Below are 17,671 nucleotides of genomic sequence, written 5' to 3'. Positions count from 1 at the left end.
GGTTTATATTTCTGGCTACGTTGCATGCGACGATGCTTTATAAATGTACAGTAAATTTGGATAATTGCAAGAAACGACCTACAGTACTGTTTCATCACCCACCATGTAACCCAATCCGAATTCAAATATCGATGACACAATGTTAATGTAGCGATAAAACTTTTTCGTTTTTTTCGTTTAAACGAAATTTTTACCGACGTACCAACCTGGTTTATTCGATTAAAACGAGACGAAACGTGAATTAATTTATTTATATTAATCCTCCGATCGGTCGAGTGCGGTAAACGATATTTAATGAATTATTAAACAAGTAAATATAATTCAAATTATGACACGTTTGGTTTCATTTTAATCGGGAAATCTCCGCAAAATACGATAACGGAAATTTCGTTTAAAGAAGGCCGAAGGTAAAAAAAAGTTTCATCGTTCTATTAGCATTATCTCAACCGATAAGTTTTTTTCTTTTACGCCTCGGACCTCTTTTTCTTTCGCTCGTCCCTTTCTACGCTCGGCGCAAACAAAGGCGAACTTCGAAGGATGGTTCGAGCCGTATCGGGTTTAAAAATCAACACCTCCTTCGGATAAGTACCCGACTTGGGTCCCGATTTTCGTGCAGTTAACAAACTTTATAAATACGGGAATATTTGATTAAAACGGTTAATTTTCTCATTTTTCATAAGCGGAAAATCTGTACGATACGGTAACGTTTTCACACGCGACCTACATATTAATAATTCTAAAACCGAGCGAAAAAGATTACACGTGCATCGAGAAAATATTAAAAAAATCTATTTCTTCGAAATTCCAAAAGGTAATATACGAATCCTTGAACATGGATTCCGAGCGATCAGGGAATTTATCGTCCCCCCGGACTCATCGTCGCCGAGGAAAACGCATCCACGCGTTGAAAGTTCCCGCGCTAATTCCAATACGCGGTGCACTGCTCCGCGGATGCAATTGCACCGAATGCACCGCCGGAGCCAACATTGTCGCGCGAAACTAAACAACTTGTGTCCTCCATCCAGGTAAGTTTGTTCTAAAAATCCGTTTGCACAAACGAGAGAAATCTCTCTCTCTTTCTCTCTCTGACGCACACGTACACAAACACAAACACACCTCTCTTCCTTCCTCTCTTTCGAGTCAAAACTTCGAGTAAATATTTTTCGAAGAAGCGATTCGAACTTGTCGACATCTCGACCGTGTTATCGGAAGTTCTCTCGACTCTTTGCTCGGGAAATTCGGTGAAATTTTCGTGCCGTAGGTGGATAACGCTTTCGAAACACCGAGTCGCGTTGACATTCGACGCGAGCCGAAAAAAAGTAGAAGGTAAACATCGTCGAAATAAGCGTAGCCACGAATGGCGAACCGGACGCTCGAGGGGGAAAAGGTCGTGAAACGAAAACCGTGTTGGGCGAGTTTGATAATTTTCGAACCAGGTCGCACACGGTATCGTTTCCGTGAAGAAAAATATTATTCCACCCGTCCGTGGAGATTTCTCGTGCGACGAGTCGTAATCACGTACGTGGCTACGTGTTCCGAACGCGTTCGACGTCTCGCACGCGACCATCGAATCGAATTCGTTGCTGACGCGTCTCCTCGAAACGCGCACGGTTGAAAATCAAGCCGCGGGAGACGCGTCCTTTCCCATCGCGAATTAAAATTACACGGCGCGGGGCTCCTCGATTTTTCCACGTCCCGCGGAACGTGTTTTATCTCGACGAGAACATTAGATAGACCACGCGCGACCGGACCACGCGAGTTTTCGCGAAATAGAAAAAAAAAGAAAAACGACGAAGGAACGAAGAGAGAGAGAGAGAGGGAGAGAGAAAAAAAATATAATTAAAGTATCATCGGTGTTTTTTCCCGCCGAACTGACAATTTTTTGCAATTTTTGTACGTAAGAAATGCTTTCTCTCTTGACGAATATAGTATTGTGTCTCTAATAAGAGGAGGGGTACAATCTGTACCCCTCTAATTTTAATACACTTTGCAGAGTATAGATCTCTGTTGATACAGGTAGAAAATTAAATGTATATACTCGATAATTTTAGAGATGTAAGTAATTCAAGTTCAATATACGCCATATGTATAATTAAGCTATCAATTTCGCCGTGGTTCCTACCTAAATAGGTAACAATCTACCAAAACAGATCGATACTCGCTCCGTGCGAGGCATGTTGCGTACCCCTGTGACTTTAATTATTTATATCTTCATAATTATCGAGTATATACAATTAATATTTTTTGACCTATCTACCATCATTCTAAAAAACCCTTCCCTCGTAAGTGATGGTTTCTGGTTACTCTATAACTGACACTCGCTATCTCCACTCCTTGGATTGGAACAACTGAATACATGTACTGTACCCATCACGCTTACCCCTGTGACTTTAATTATTTATATCTCCATAATTATCGAGTATATACAATTAATATTTTTTGACCTATCTACCATCATTCTACAAAACCCTTCCCTCGCAAGTGATGGTTTCTGATTACTCTACAAGTCGCTATCTCCACTCCTTGGATTGGAACAACTGAGTACATGTACTGTACCCATCACGCTTACCCCTGTGACTTCAATTATTTATACCTCCATAATTATCGAGTATATACAATTAGTATTTCCTGACCTATCTACCATCATTCTAAAAAACCCTTCCCTCGTAAGTGATGGTTTCTGGTTACTCTATAACTGACACTCGCTATCTCCACTCCTTGGATTGGAACAACTGAGTACATGCACTGTACCCATAACGCTGATAAGTTGGAACCAGGAAGGAAGCAGAGTCCTCAAGATGTTCCCATTTTTGGAATTTTATAAGTATGCGAGAATAACGTCTAGATAACGTCAAAACAGAGACCGAAGTAAGATGATCCGATAGGAGCCAATCGGCTCATTATTTTATATTGTTAACGAGTGTGATCGAGTTTTACGGAGAACTCGGTCGCACGTTCCGCGAAAAGGTGGGAATGGGTGGCGTTACGGGAAAGAGGACCGGATAGAGGGTGCACAAGGGGCACGAGATCGGTTTGCTTCGGAGCTCGTACTCGACCGGAACACTCGAGTCGATGAACTTCGGATGATCGTAAAGTTAAGTGTGCGGAACCTCTAAACCTTAAGCACCCAATTACAATAGCAGCAGCTGTCGATAACGTTCCTTACAACGGACGACATCGTACGTACCGAGAAACACTTGTTTCGAACGATAAGATATCACGGATACCGTGAATCCCGTTTGGATACCGTACGAACGGCTCACCCGATATATTTTTCGAAAGGTCTAAGGTAAAGTATCTTTAAAAGTGGAACGACTTTCTAATTTTCGAACATGTTTGCAAGTTTGAATATGTAATAAAATGATACGATGCGACTGTATATCAGATGTAACGATGTACTTCTAGTAAACAACTTTTTGTAAAAGTGTAAATATAATTCAGAGGAACTACACAAATTGGTACTCTTTTAAAGTTTGTTGGTAATTTATAATTATTTGGAGCCGAATTAATAAATTGTATATCGCTGTATTTGAGAAACTCTTCTCTATTTTAGAAGATTAAGTAGAACTTTCTAGCTTTTTTACTTGTCTGCAATACTTCATTAGTGTCGAAAATTCTGGGTTCTTGCAAAAACTCGTATTTTTCGAAAACTGGGGGTGATATAGCAATTCTTTTAGGTTCTTGTTTAAGGAGCGTAATTAATATTTTGCTTTTATGTCCGCGGTATTGCGTTCCAATTCGTTATGGTTAGGTTTCGTTGTGTTTCGATATCTCTCGTTCGCAACATTCGATACATTTGTGTATACGATCGTTTCGGTCAATAAGGAAAATGTGTGTAATTCGATGCGTGTTTGTTCGCAACTTACGATCTCCGTATAGTGCAAGTTTCGTAATGGCTCGGTAAATAAGCCAGATATTTTGCCGAAATTTAACTTATTAATCTCTCTGTTTCGTTCTCCCCGCCTCTCTCTCTCTGTTCCACAAATAGAAATCGCATCGAGCAATGTTTGTGGCCGAAATAACTCGGTTGATCGAATTATCGCAAACGTCGATCTTTAACGCGATAATATCGACATTTTCGACACCTACGTGTATAATGCGCTGTCGTATAATCTCTCTATCGGATTTTTCACTTTTTTTAAATCCCCTTTGTTATCCGTGTCTATCGTAAAATATCTACAAATATTTGTACTGCGATTAATAACGTAATTCAAGTTCCGTTAGTTTAAGCAGCAAATACTTCACTCGTACTCGAGTTGTTACGATTCGAGTAGGTCTTTTGAATATTTTCGTTTATTTATGTCTATCAATTATTTATCAATTCAGTTAGTATTTATCAATTCAGTTAGTATTTATCAATTCTAACTTTACCCTTGTTCGTTAAACGTACGCTTTCCTCTCGGACAGAGGAAACATTATAGAATAAATCGTTTCTTTCTTTTTTTTTATCGTTGTCCCGCGTTAATTAACGCGTAGCGAAAAGTTACAGTTCGTTTAAATAAATAAACTTCGATCCGAACGAAAGGAACCCTCGTTACTGCATCGAAAGTTTCGAGGATCGTTTCAGAGACCGTTTCCGCCATTCCACGTCCGCAGGTACGAAGCGATTAATCTTCGTTGGCACGGAAAACGTCGAGGAGACGCATTGGCAAGTTGCGAATTATTTTCAACGCTCATGAATCGACGACGGTCCAAAACCGATATTCAACCGCGTGCACTTGCTTCACCAAAGACGCGGAGCGGAACCTTTCCATTTTTTACACCGATTAATAACGAGTAATTGGCCCTCGCCGCGCGTGTCGTCGGTTTAACGTCTTTTATATCGGGTGGGCGCGAAAATTTTGATGGATCCTTATTGAACGAATATCTAAATCGGTGTCTTTTTGCGTAAAACGATCAACGATATTTTAAAATTCTTTTGCGACAACGTTATACTGTTAATTGTTACTTGTTACCGAAATCGGCTGTATAAAGTCAATAGTTCAAAGGTCACTAGAATACTCCATGAAAATTTTAATGGATCCTTATTAGACGAATTTCTAATTTGGTGTCTTTTTGCGTAAAATGGTTAACGATCTATTAAAATTTTGTTGCGACGTCATACTGTTAATTGTTACTTGTTACCGAATTCGGTTGTATAGAGTCGATAATTCAAAGGTCTCTAGAATACTCCATGAAAATTTTAATGGATCCTTATTAGACGAATATCTAATTTGGTGTCTTTTTGCGTAAAATGGTTAACGATCTATTAAAATTTTGTTGCGACGTCATACTGTTAATTATTACTTGTTACCGAATTCGGTTGCATAGAGTCGATAATTCAAAGGTCACTAGAATACTTCACGAAAATTTTGATGGATCCTTATTAGACGAATATCTAATTTGGTGTCTTTTTGTGTAAAACGATCAACGATATTTTAAAATTCTTTTACGACAACGTCATACCATTAATTGTTACTTGTTACCGAAATCGGCTATATAGAGTCAATAGTTCAAAGATCTCTAGAATACTCCATGAAAATTTTGATGGATCCTTATTGGACGAATATCTAAATAGATATCTTTTTACGTAACATGATTAACGATCTATTAAAAATTTTTTGCGACGTCATACCGTTAATTGTTACTTGTTACCGAAATCAGCTGCATAGAGTCAATAGTTCAAAGGTCACTAGAATACTTCACGAAAATTTGATGGATCCTTATTAGACGAATATCTAAATAGATATCTTTTTACGTAAAACGATTAACGATCTATTAAAATATTTTTGCGACGTCATACCGTTAATTGTTACTTGTTACCGAAATCAGCTGCATAGAGTCAATAGTTCAAAAGTTTCCAGAATACTTCACGAAAATTTGATGGATCCTTATTAGACGAATATCTAAATAGATATCTTTTTACGTAAAATGATTAACGATCTATTAAAATATTTTTGCGACGTCATACCGTTAATCGTTACTTGTTACCGAAATCAGCTGATCGAGTCGATAGTTCAGAGAATATTCTCCAGAATATTCCACGAAAATCGTTTTTTAATTAATTCATCACGATAACTGTCGAGCTGAAATAATACACCAGAGGGATGAAAACGAAAAGAAATTTGTGGTATGTAAAATCGAACGAACAGAAATTTACCTTTCTTTTTAATACTCTTTCCAAAGTGTCTCTTAGCACGTGCACACTACGACTTTTACCGAAACAAGTTTCCTCAACGCTCAAGCGTCTCTCCGACTCACTCGTGTCAACTTTACGACCGAGCATTCTACTCTCGTACTCGGGCATACCGGCAACATACGAGAGAAGTACACTTTCTCAACAGTTTCGTTGAAAATTAATACCATTCTGGTGAAAACAATACACGATCTGTTAAAGTTTCTCCATCCGTGTACGGCAACGTGATATCGTTAATTGTTATTTATAGTAAAAATCAACTGCCTCGAGTCGACGATTTTATTGGAAATTAATATCGAAAATAAATAACGTTGGATATCGTTCGCCCGTTAGAACGATATACGAGTTATTCCGTTGGAGGAAGAAACGTTAAAAATACAGTGTAAAAAGGTTAACAACGTATCTCCCGAGTCCGTTGATTCGATTCTAAATTCAAACACGGTGATTGCAAACTTGCTGATTTTTAGATCGTCGACGATGATATTTCGAACGATTCAACGTAGGAAAATCCACGAATTTCGAAGAACGATATCGTCGATACGTTAAATATTCGATACGTTAATATCGATAGATCGATCGCGTGTAGACACCTTTGGAAAATTGGTTATCAAACACGATCTTTTCGTTCGTACCTGAACCGATGAAAACGTCAATTTAATTAAATTTATTAACGGGTTGTTTCCCCACGTATGCAATTATTACGGTCAAATTTGTAACAATAGAGAATATTTCGAATAGAAACAAATTACGATAGTATACGATTCGTAGACGATAGTGAGAACAACTTACAAAATAGTTAATCCAATTTCCAAACTGCATGAGAAGTTGGCATGAAAAGAAAAGAAACCTGACCGCGGAATTTGTCGATATTTATTATTATAACGTTCATACGATTAAATTTCCCGTATACTGATCGATTAATCGAGTAGTTGAAAATCCACGTAAAATGTTTCACCCTTTTCCAAGCACTATAATATATATTCACTCTGGAATTTTATTTTCTAATACACACTAGGTATTTATACATCATTATGTATTTTTACAATAAAGTAAGATTAAAAGATCGATTAAAAAATTGAACCATCGTCGTTTGAAACAATCGCGAGCAATGGTGATTTCAAAGGACGCGGAAAAACCGCGTAAAATCGAATCCGTGTTGTTCGAGGGTCGATTGTATCGTCTTCCAGTGGATAACTTAGGTGAGTTTTGGACCCAGTAATTAAAAGGTCGGTGAAATTGAGTCAATTTACCGTGCGTGTGTACCTAATACGTGCACGATGGACGTGGTGCAAGTAGTTGTGGTTACGACGATCGGATACGGAGGGTAGGTAATTATTAACTGCCGTTACAGAGTTAATTACGTCAATATGCAATTAACAAACGACGCACACAGAGAGACGAGACGTACGCAGGCGCGTGCCTGCTCGAATCTCGGACATCTCGGATCGTTTCCTCCAAGCTCGTGGTCGAACGCTTCCGGTCTCGATTCGCGCCCAATTAGTCGCTTTTGTTTGTTTTTAAACAACTTCTTCGACGATTCGTTCGGCTCTTCTATGCAGGTTACTCGTGTTGGTCTCTTTCGTGACTCTCAACGATCTATCGTTTCGTTATTACCTATTTTTAAATAGTATCTCCTCGTTGGCTTGTCCTTCTCGCGGAGATTGACCGTCTCGCCCGAATTTGCCCTCTTTCGCATCTCGAGATCTTCCTCCTCGCTTTTTTTCCCGCGTCTTCCGTTTTTTGGCGCGCGAAACTCGTTCTCGTCCGCCCAGTTCTCAAGATTCTTAAAACCAAGTGTTTGAACTAGAAGTGTCGCGCGCGAGACGACGTCGACGACGTTCAGACGCCTCGAAAAAAAGCGAGGAGGGGAGAGCGAGAGAGTGACTCGGAGAGTGAGCGAGAAAGGGAGAGCGTGACAGTGGGCTGGTGAGATCGAGAGAGTGAGTGAGTGAGTAAGTGGGTGAGTAAGTGAGTAAGTAAGTGATTGAGTAAAAGCGAAAGAGTAAGTGAGTAAGTAAGTGATTGAGTAAAAGCGAAAGAGTAAGTGAGTAAACAAGTGAGTAAACAAGTGAGTAAACAAGTGAGTAAATAAGTGAATAAACAAGTGAGTAAACAAGTGAGTAAACAAGTGAGTAAACAAGTGAGTAAACAAGTGAGTAAACAAGTGAATAAACAAGTGAGTAAACAAGTGAATAAACAAGTGAGTAAACAAGTGAGTAAACAAGTGAGTAAACAAGTGAGTAAACAAGTGAGTAAGTGTGTAACTAAGTGAGTGAGTAAAAGCGCAAGAGTAAGTGATAGAATGAGTGAGTGAGTAAACAAGTGAGTAAGTGAGTAAGTAAGTGAGTGAGTAAAAGCGCAAGAGTAAGTGATAGAATGAGTGAGTGAGTAAGTGAGTGAATGAATGAGTGAATGATGAGTAAGTGAGTGAGAAAGTAATGAGTGAGTGAGTAAGTGAGTGAATGAATGAGTGAATGATGAGTAAGTGAGTGAGAAATTAATGAGTGAGTGAATAAGTGAGTGAGTGAATGAGTGAGTAAGTGTGTGAGTGAGTGAGTGAGTAAGTGACCGAGTAAATGAGTGAGTAAGTGAGCGAATGAATGAGTGAAAGCGAGAGACACAATAAAAACGTGTCAACTCGTGTAAACTGTTACGTTGTTGTGATCAACCACGGTGTAACGCGTTGCTTTCGATCGAACCTTAAACGGTAACGTTCTCGGTTAACGATCCCAACTCGACCGTGGACTCGCTCGTAACGAACAACATTCGAATTTAGAGATACACCGGAAGCGACGTTAACTCGTATCGCGAGATTATCCAAACAACCTTTACGACCCGCGCGAGAATTGCTCGATTTTCATTTTGTCCTCCACCTCCGCGGAGTTAATTCCTTTCTCGCTCGTTTCTTTTATCGCGGTCGGGACTCGCGCCTCGCAACTTCCTTCCACTCCGCGCAGAGTAGTTCTTCGTTCGTTTCTTTATCATGTTCATTGACGAGAAAAAGGAAAATGTACAAAGTGTACGACGAACGTCATTTGGCGACGCGGTACAAATTATCGAACTCGTAATATATAATATAACGCTGGTGGATATACCGCCGGAAGGTAACGAACGAAACTAAAAAAATCTCCATATAATTACAATGCTTATTAATGCTGACGTTAATGCGGATGATCGGTTTATAACGAGTATGCAGGATAATACAGAAATATATGTCCATATTTTAACGGCGAATTTACACACTAAGAGGAAAAAAATGTTCTACGAACGTATATACTACAAACCTTGCTTTTCGAATTATGGATGATCGAAAATAAATGTTCAAAGTGTCCCTTTTGTCCTTCCATATTTTTATTTCGAGATCGGTTAAAGTTTATTGTTCATTGTACTGTGCGCAGTACAAATTGACATCTGGAAGAAATTCAATCACCTAAACTCCCTTTGGAGGAGTTACTTTGACAATCCAATTTCGAAAACTCGTTTCTCTTTCTTAAACTCAAAAATCAAGGTACGATACACGATACACGTTCGTAGGTCACTTTCAACTCGCCTGAGTGCGCAAATTCGCGCCCATGTATTTCTAAATCACTCGGTACAAAGTGGTACGTTACTTTCAACGTAATGTGCGATACCCGATGCCCGGTTAAAGAGTTCCACGAGAGCCAAAGAACTCGAGTGTCTCCGTACACCCGACTACATCGTTTAGGATATTACACGGGAACGTAAGCTCGCTGGTGAGCTCTCAGCGTTCAAGGGACACAAGATTGGAGAGTCTCGGTTAACCGAGTATGGTCGTGATCGTAAACAGACACGGGCCAGTAGATCTCTCTGCCAGAAAGATCTTTCGTTTGCGATCGAACGGAGCCCCGTAACGATTCCTTTCTGTCAATCGACACGATTCGAGGATCGAGTCCACCTTCTCCACGGGCGAACGATTTTTCGATACTTTTAATTCCGGAGACTCGTTGGCCCCTACGATCGCGTTCGTTCCATCGGCGTTCTTCACGCGACCAACTCCGAGAAATTGCCTCGCCTGGAATCGTTTTCGGTAGTCCCGGATTCTTTTACCTTACTCTCGGTGTGCCCTCTCTCGAGGGAGGTGTTCGTCTTGCAACGGTTGCGAAACTTCACGGAGGAAATTGTTCGCGAAACTAATGGCAGTCGCCAGGTGCCGTTGACCGATGCTCGTTCAGCATCGAGAGAGAGACGATCGCCGGTCGCTCCACCCGATCGATGGTTCCGGTGTGGCTGGGGCCAGGAAAACCACCGGTTTACACCAAATGGTCAGTGAGAGGGAGAGAGAGGAGATAGATAGATGGAGAGAGATAGAGAGTCAGGTGGTGGTGGACGTACCGTGTCGGTCTGTCAGGTTCAGGAGTAGCGTCGGTTAACGTCCAATGGTCGGACGTTGATCGGGTTAACCAGCTGTGACTTTGGAGGAACGCGGTGGGCTCGATAAGTTGCGATCCATCCATCGGGCGAATCCGACGTTCCGCGTCGTCCCTTACCGCCTTGGTCACCGACCGAGAATTCGGTTCGGTGCGTCGGAATCGGTCGACGAAACTTCGGCAAACGGGTCTCAGACGGGTCAAAGACGGATATTCTGGTAATCCAGCTTCCAGAAATTGATTTTCTTTTTCTTCTCGTTTCTCTATGCTTTTACCAAGTCTTTGAAAATATACAGGCGAAACAATTTCAATTTCCTCGAGTTCGTCGATATGGACCTAACCCGGATTTCAAGGACAGATTCTTCCTTCTTTGGTAGATTTTCGACAAATCTTCGGAAGTATCCACGCGAAAGAATTTGGTCGGATTTGTAGAACGAACGAAATTACAATAGTTTCATGGGGTATTTCGGTAACCTGGATTTGAAGAAAAGATTCTTCGTCCTTTCGTAAATTTTCTGTCTTTGAATACGTTCTTGCGAAACAATTCCTTCGACTTCGCGAAATTAATGAAATTACGAACGTTTCATGGGGTATTCTGGTAACCCGGATTTGAAGAATAGATTCTTCGTTCTTTTGGGTATTTTCGCGAAATCTTTGAAAGTATTTACGCGAAACAATTTCCTCCAGTTTGTAAAACGAACGAAATTACAAACGTTTCATGGGGTATTCCGGTAACATGGGTTTGAAGAATAGATTCTTCTTTCTTTTGTAAATTTTCTGTCTTTGAATACATCCTTGCGAAACAATTCCCTCGACTTCGCGAAATTAATGAAATTACGAACGTTTCATGGGGTATTCCGGTAACCCGGATTTGAAGAATAGATTCTTCGTTCTTTTGTGTATTTTCTCAAAGTCTTCGAAAATATCCGTGCGAAACAATTTCCCCGAGTTCGTGGAATTAACGAAGTTACAGACGTTCAAAGAGAGCAGTGCGCGGCTCCCAGGTTGCGCAGTGAAAACGTTTTTTAAACCAGCTGACAGTACATCTCGAGTTCTAATTATCGCGTGAACCACGGATTTCAACGTTTTATCTTTTCTTTTATTTGTTCCTGGCACGCTAAAGCTTCGAAAGTCTTCGTTCTTTCGATCTTCGAGATTTTTTCCCTCGTCGTTTACGCCGAACACGCTTCGACTTAAAATTATACAACTCCCGGAATTTTTATTATTTTCGTTTGCAAAAAATCGTGTACCCGTCGTGAACACGGATAAATAAATACGCGAAAACTGCGCAGCGAAAAGTCTTGCGGTTCCTGTGAAAAAAAATCAGAAAGAGTTGGTATTTTTCGGCTAAATTACCCGAATAACCTAACGGTTTCGATAAACGCGTTTCTCCTCTACGTTTATCGCGCGGGAGAAGTCCCGCAAGGCTCACACCTAGTTCCTTTCCGATTCGTCCGATTCGTTAACCGATATACGATGAATTCTTGCTCTATGCCGACGACCTAAAACTATTTCCCGAGATCGATTCCTTCGAAGATGCCATGCGTGTACAGAATGACCTGGATCGTATCTGCGACCGGAGTACAACGAATATGTTTTACTTTAATATCTCCATGTGTCGTATTGTTGGGTTTACGCGTACAGAGAACATTTTACGCTCTCCTTGTTCCATACATACCGTGCCCTTACTTCCGATAAGATCCACGGTTTAGCTATAATCTTCTCGTCCTCTTTATCCTTTGTGCGCCGCGTTCAACGTATGAGAAATGTAACTACCGAATCCCTTAGCTTTGTCTTTCGAAGCTCCACGGATTTTCAAAGGCTCGCGATGCTGGAAATATTATTTCGAGCTCTTGTTTCGCGTTGTTTTAAATACGTTCGAGTGCCTTCTCAACGTTACCTCATCCATACTTAATTGGAAACTGCGGTGCAAGTTCTCGAGGTACGTTTCTTGCAAACTCGATAGTGTCTGTAACTTGTCACGATTGTGACGATACACTCGATCAGTTTTTTTTAATCTCGAACGAAGAGTGATGGTCAATTTAACGTTAACGTGTAAACATTTAAATAATATTATCGATTGTCCCGTTACGTTAGTACTGCTCGAGTTTTACGCGTCGAAAAAGTCAGTTAGAGCCCTAACAGGTTCTCCATGCTGTTCCTTATCGGACCTCTTTAGATGCGAGTAATTGTATTAATAGACTAGACACATTGGCGAACGATTACTGCGACAATATTGACCCTTTTCGTGGAAAGATATCCTTTAAAAGCTATTTCTTGGCTGCATTACGGAATTAGGTTAAATACCGATTCTTTCCGTACTTTGTACTTATATATTTCTTTCTGTGTACTTTTACACCGAATATTGCACGACTTGTGTCCGTTAATAAAGTATTATTATTTTGATTTCTCACGTTTGTAAGCTTTTGATTTTTTCCACGTCGTATATTTTTTTTCACTGTCGTAGCGTTTTTCTCACTATTGCTGTTGTTTTCAATTTGTTCCTATTGTTTCCAGTTTTGTCGTTTTTCAACAGCGTCCCTTGACGATTTTATTGACCCAAAAAAAGCTTCGTAGAAAGCAAAGATCAACCGAGTAGATTAATTTCCGGATGGAAATAATTGACATTCGTAATCGTTCGATTAATGCAATTAAAATATCCGGGGGCTGCACAATATTGTTCGATATGGAAGAACGGGAACCGTCTGGGATACTCTAGCTGATACATCCAAGGAGAACGGTTCAACGATAATTGGTAACGGTACAAGACCTTTGAATACCTTACTCGCAAACGTAACATAAAATATTTTTCTTCCATCGCTTAATGTCGGTAGACTTAAGTTGCAAAGTACGGGGCTTCATAGTTATGCGACGTTATTGGTGCAGAATAACTGCCGGGTTTGGCAGCAAAACGTTGAAATTTATGTCGAATACTTTCAATACCTTCTCGGAGAGATTCGTGATAAGTGGACCAAATAATATTGCTCCAGTGCATTATACGTTGTATTCCAAAAGTATTGGTATCCTTAAGAAATATTGAAATCTGTGAACTAGTGTCACAGATTTAACTTTCGACTGACACGGTGGTTATTTTAGCACATTTAGGGTAATATTGGGTTTGTGGATTTCGTATAATTGTTTAAACATTTTTAGGCACTTTTAAGAGAAACAGATTTAACTTTCAATTGAGACGGTGGTTATTTTAGCACATTTAGGGTAATATTGGGTCTGTGGACTCTGTATAATTGTTTAAACATTTTTAGGCAATTTTAAGAGAAACAAATTTAATTTTCAACTGACATTTTAGCACATTTATGGTAAGATTGGGTCTGTGGACTCCGTATAATTGTTTAAACATTTTTAGGCACTTTTAAGATAAACAGATTTAACTTTCAAATGACACGGTGGTTATTTTAACACATTTACTGTAAGATCGGGTCTGTAGTCTTCGTATAATTGTTTAAACATTTTTAGGCATTTTTAAGAGAAACAGAATTAACTTTGAATTGATACGGTGGTTATTTTAACACATTTACTGTAAGATTGGGTCTGGAACTCCGTATAATTGTTTTATACGAATTACTCTTATTAACTTATCACGAAACCGAATAAATTCAATTTTTGACGATAACAAATTCGACAGGGTCCGTCAAACTCACACCTCATCGGTTACCTAAATCTTTAACATCGTTCAGCGCTGACAACAGACAACATCGTTTAGAGAATTATTAAACAAATATTAAATTACTTCTCCTACGACTAAATTCAACGATGAGGTATTTTTAAAAATTCGAAGATAATTCATCGAGTGTACACCGATTCCTAAAGTATGTCAAGACCACCATTCTGCATCGAAGAAGCACACATTGAATTACGAATGGAAAGTTAAACCTTAAAGTCGCATAATATGAATTTAGCATAACGGAACACTTTAGAAATATCGTTAATGAATAAAATAAAAGGTTCAAGGTGAGCACTTGGGGAAGAAAAAATTTTCCACGTTCGAGGATCATCGTTTCTTAGCTCTTTATCCTTTTTGTCGACAACTTTTCTATCTTTTTTTATACAGATGGAGACTCCAAGGCGTTGACAACCGGATAGGGGATTATTCTATACGTAAAAGTCGAGAAAAGGAAGGTCCACATTGTTGAGAAAGTCCAGTCGGAAAATTGTATCGACCAGTTTTTCCATCACGATGAGTGTCGATAATACGCTTATTAACGTGTACGTTTCTTCGCGCGTAAGTAAGTACGTTATCGAGTGAATCTTTCGAGGCAACAGCTTCGTCGACGACTAACCATCGAGTACAAATACGAAACGAAAGAAACTGTTTTCAGTGGAACGATTAAAGTGACCGACGTTGCTCGATGGAATTTTCCAACTCGATTTTCTCGAAAACGAGGCCTCGAGGAAAGAAATTGTATCTTTCCTTTTCGATTTCTTCTTAAGTGTACAATAATCCACCATCCGGTTGTCCCCGGCGTTCTCGGTCTTGCGACGATGATTTAAAGTTTTATCGAATGAAACTCTTGTTACAGCACGACTTGGACGACAGACTCTCTCTCTCTTCCCGGTGTTCGCGCAACAAACTTAGTTTTAACGTATCCAAGTGTCGTATAATCCGCTTTGGTCGCGAAGTTAACGCAATTATTTATCCTTGTACTTCGTATAATGCACCTTTATCTGCTGTCAACGGCGTACGTGACTTATTCTGTTTTCAAATAAACCGTCGTTTCGTACTCGTTATCGGAATACGGTTAACTCCGCGTTTTAAAACTCCCGCCATTGTTCGTCGTATCTCTAAGCGCTTTTCTAATAATCTCCGTCTCTTTACAATTCTTCGTCTCGTTCTACGTTCGAGCATGTATTCGATTATCTACGTAGTATTGGGTCGAGACGTGAGTAATTGCCTTTTTCTTCCGTACGGACATTATTTATTTCTCTACTAAAAGAGTTCTTCGAAACAAGTCTAAAACACGTTCACCGTTATCGAATGTAATTGTTCACCATTTATTCGATAACTTGTCGATACGGGACAAAATGAGCTCCTTTCGATGAGAAAAACATTCGAACAACCACCTGCGCTCGTCGTTATTGAATTTACGTGCGTTCGAAGAATTTTCTAGAAAGAGATGATAATCCGTGGAGACTAGGTGGAGTAAGGAGGACGAGATAAAACGGGGAGCGTCTCGATGCCAAAATTTTTTCTTCCTCGATCTCTGCCATATGTGCTGAACTTACGACATTTAGATAGCAGAACATACGTTGGTACATTTTTTACTCATCTTAGTGTGTAAATTTGCCCTCTGAAGTATAGACATCGATTTTTAAATTCTTCTTTATAGAATCTTTATACATAATTAGCTACCAATTCTCGAAAAGGATCACCTGGCCAATATATACGTAACAAAATAAGAATAAACAAAGTGTGTCGTTTGGAATTCTCTGAAAAGTGTTACAAATTCTATTTCTTTAATTTTTCAACGCAGGCTCCGTTGTTATAGCAGCCGAAGAAATATTTTTCGTACCCGTACACTGATGATTTTTTAACCGTATAATAAATAATTGAATTACTCACAGCCCGATTCCTGCCATATGTGCTAAACTTAGGACACTTAGATAGCAGAACATACGTTGGTACATTTTTTACTCATCTTAGTGTGTAAATTTGCCTCCTGAATTATAGACATCGATTTCTAAATTCTTCTTTATAGAATCTTTATACATAATTAGCTACCAATTGTCGAAAAGGATCACCTGGCCAGTATATACGTAACAAATTAGAAATAAATAGTGTCGTTTGGAATTCTCTGAAAAGTGTCACAAATTCTATTTTTTTATCTCTATACACATGCTCCGTTGTTATCGCAGCCGAAGAAATATTTTTCGTACTCGTACACTGATGATTTTTCAGCCGTATAATAAATAAATAATTAAATTACTCACGACCCGATTCGATAAGCATCGTTTCACATCGATCGAAAACGTTTCAGCATGGATTTCTTCGTCCTGTCTCTTTTCTAATACATCAATGTCTATTCACGATCGCAATTACCACTCTATCGTACCGCAGTTCGGTTTAACGATCTTCGAACAACACCGTAACGTCGCCGATCTTTTATTTATATACACAGTTATCGAAAAGTCTATCTCCTTTCCGGACATTCCGTGCCAACCAAGTTTCCGTACTCTCGCGTCTGTGCTCTCTTTTTTCCCCGAATCTCTTGATTCTTTTTAATAATTCCTTCACTTCGTTCCAACGTTTCGCTGTTATGGCGGCAGAAAAACGCGTCCTGGCTCATTTTACGTCAACGTTTCCGTCGTATCGTTATTAACGTACATTTCTCGCAACAAAGGATCCTTCTTCCCGGTTAATACCGTTAAACGTAATAATTACCATCGTGATCATTATTTTAATTAATTTTCCTTCTAGAGGAACGCCGATTCTTTGCGAGTTTCGATCGTGAGAAACAATCGCGTACTTTTCTAAGAAATCGACCAGCGATCGATTACACCGATTGCTCCGTCTCGATGGATTATCCACGGTGAATCGAACGATCGTTAATTCGCGGGTGATCTTCGATATTTATATCGGGAGTGGACAATCCGCCTGGTTGCACCGTACGAGTAATCCAATCTATGGAAAATTTACGAGCAGACGACCGATAGACTGGAAAATTGGATTACGCGTAATATGAATTTTACCGTAGCTCCTTTCCGTCGTCGCTCGATTCAAATATTAATGCAACGATAATACGTTTTTCATCGCTCGATCGCAATAAATCGGTGCGCTATTTTTAACAGGGTGCGATATTAACACCCGAACGCGCGTTGCGTTCCTCGCGAACATGGACTCAACCGATCTGAGAACTCACAATTATCGAAAACTCGAAAGAATCGAGTAGTTCGAACAAACCGAAAACTCGAAAGAATCGAGTAGTTCGAAAACACCGAGTAAGTCGAAAGCACCGAGTATTTCGAAAGAATCGAGTAGTTCGAAAACACCGAGTAAGTCGAAAGAACCGAGTATTTCGGAAGAACCGAGTAGTTCGAAAAAACCAGTGATTCAAAAGAACTGAGTAGTTTGAAAGAATCGAGTAGAACGAAA

General features: G+C 39.6%; 1 protein-coding gene across 1 annotated transcript in view; it reads right to left on the bottom strand.

Annotated features, from left to right (window-relative positions):
• Positions 1-17,671, bottom strand: part of Gaba-b-r2 (gamma-aminobutyric acid type B receptor subunit 2) — a 305,292-nt gene that overhangs the window by 233,689 nt on the left and 53,932 nt on the right. The gene's annotated exons all lie outside the window — the stretch shown is intronic.

The sequence above is a fragment of the Ptiloglossa arizonensis genome, chromosome 1 (genome assembly GCF_051014685.1).
Source record: "Ptiloglossa arizonensis isolate GNS036 chromosome 1, iyPtiAriz1_principal, whole genome shotgun sequence".
Lineage (NCBI taxonomy): Eukaryota > Metazoa > Arthropoda > Insecta > Hymenoptera > Colletidae > Ptiloglossa > Ptiloglossa arizonensis.
This window is presented reverse-complemented; position numbering and strand designations above follow the sequence as displayed.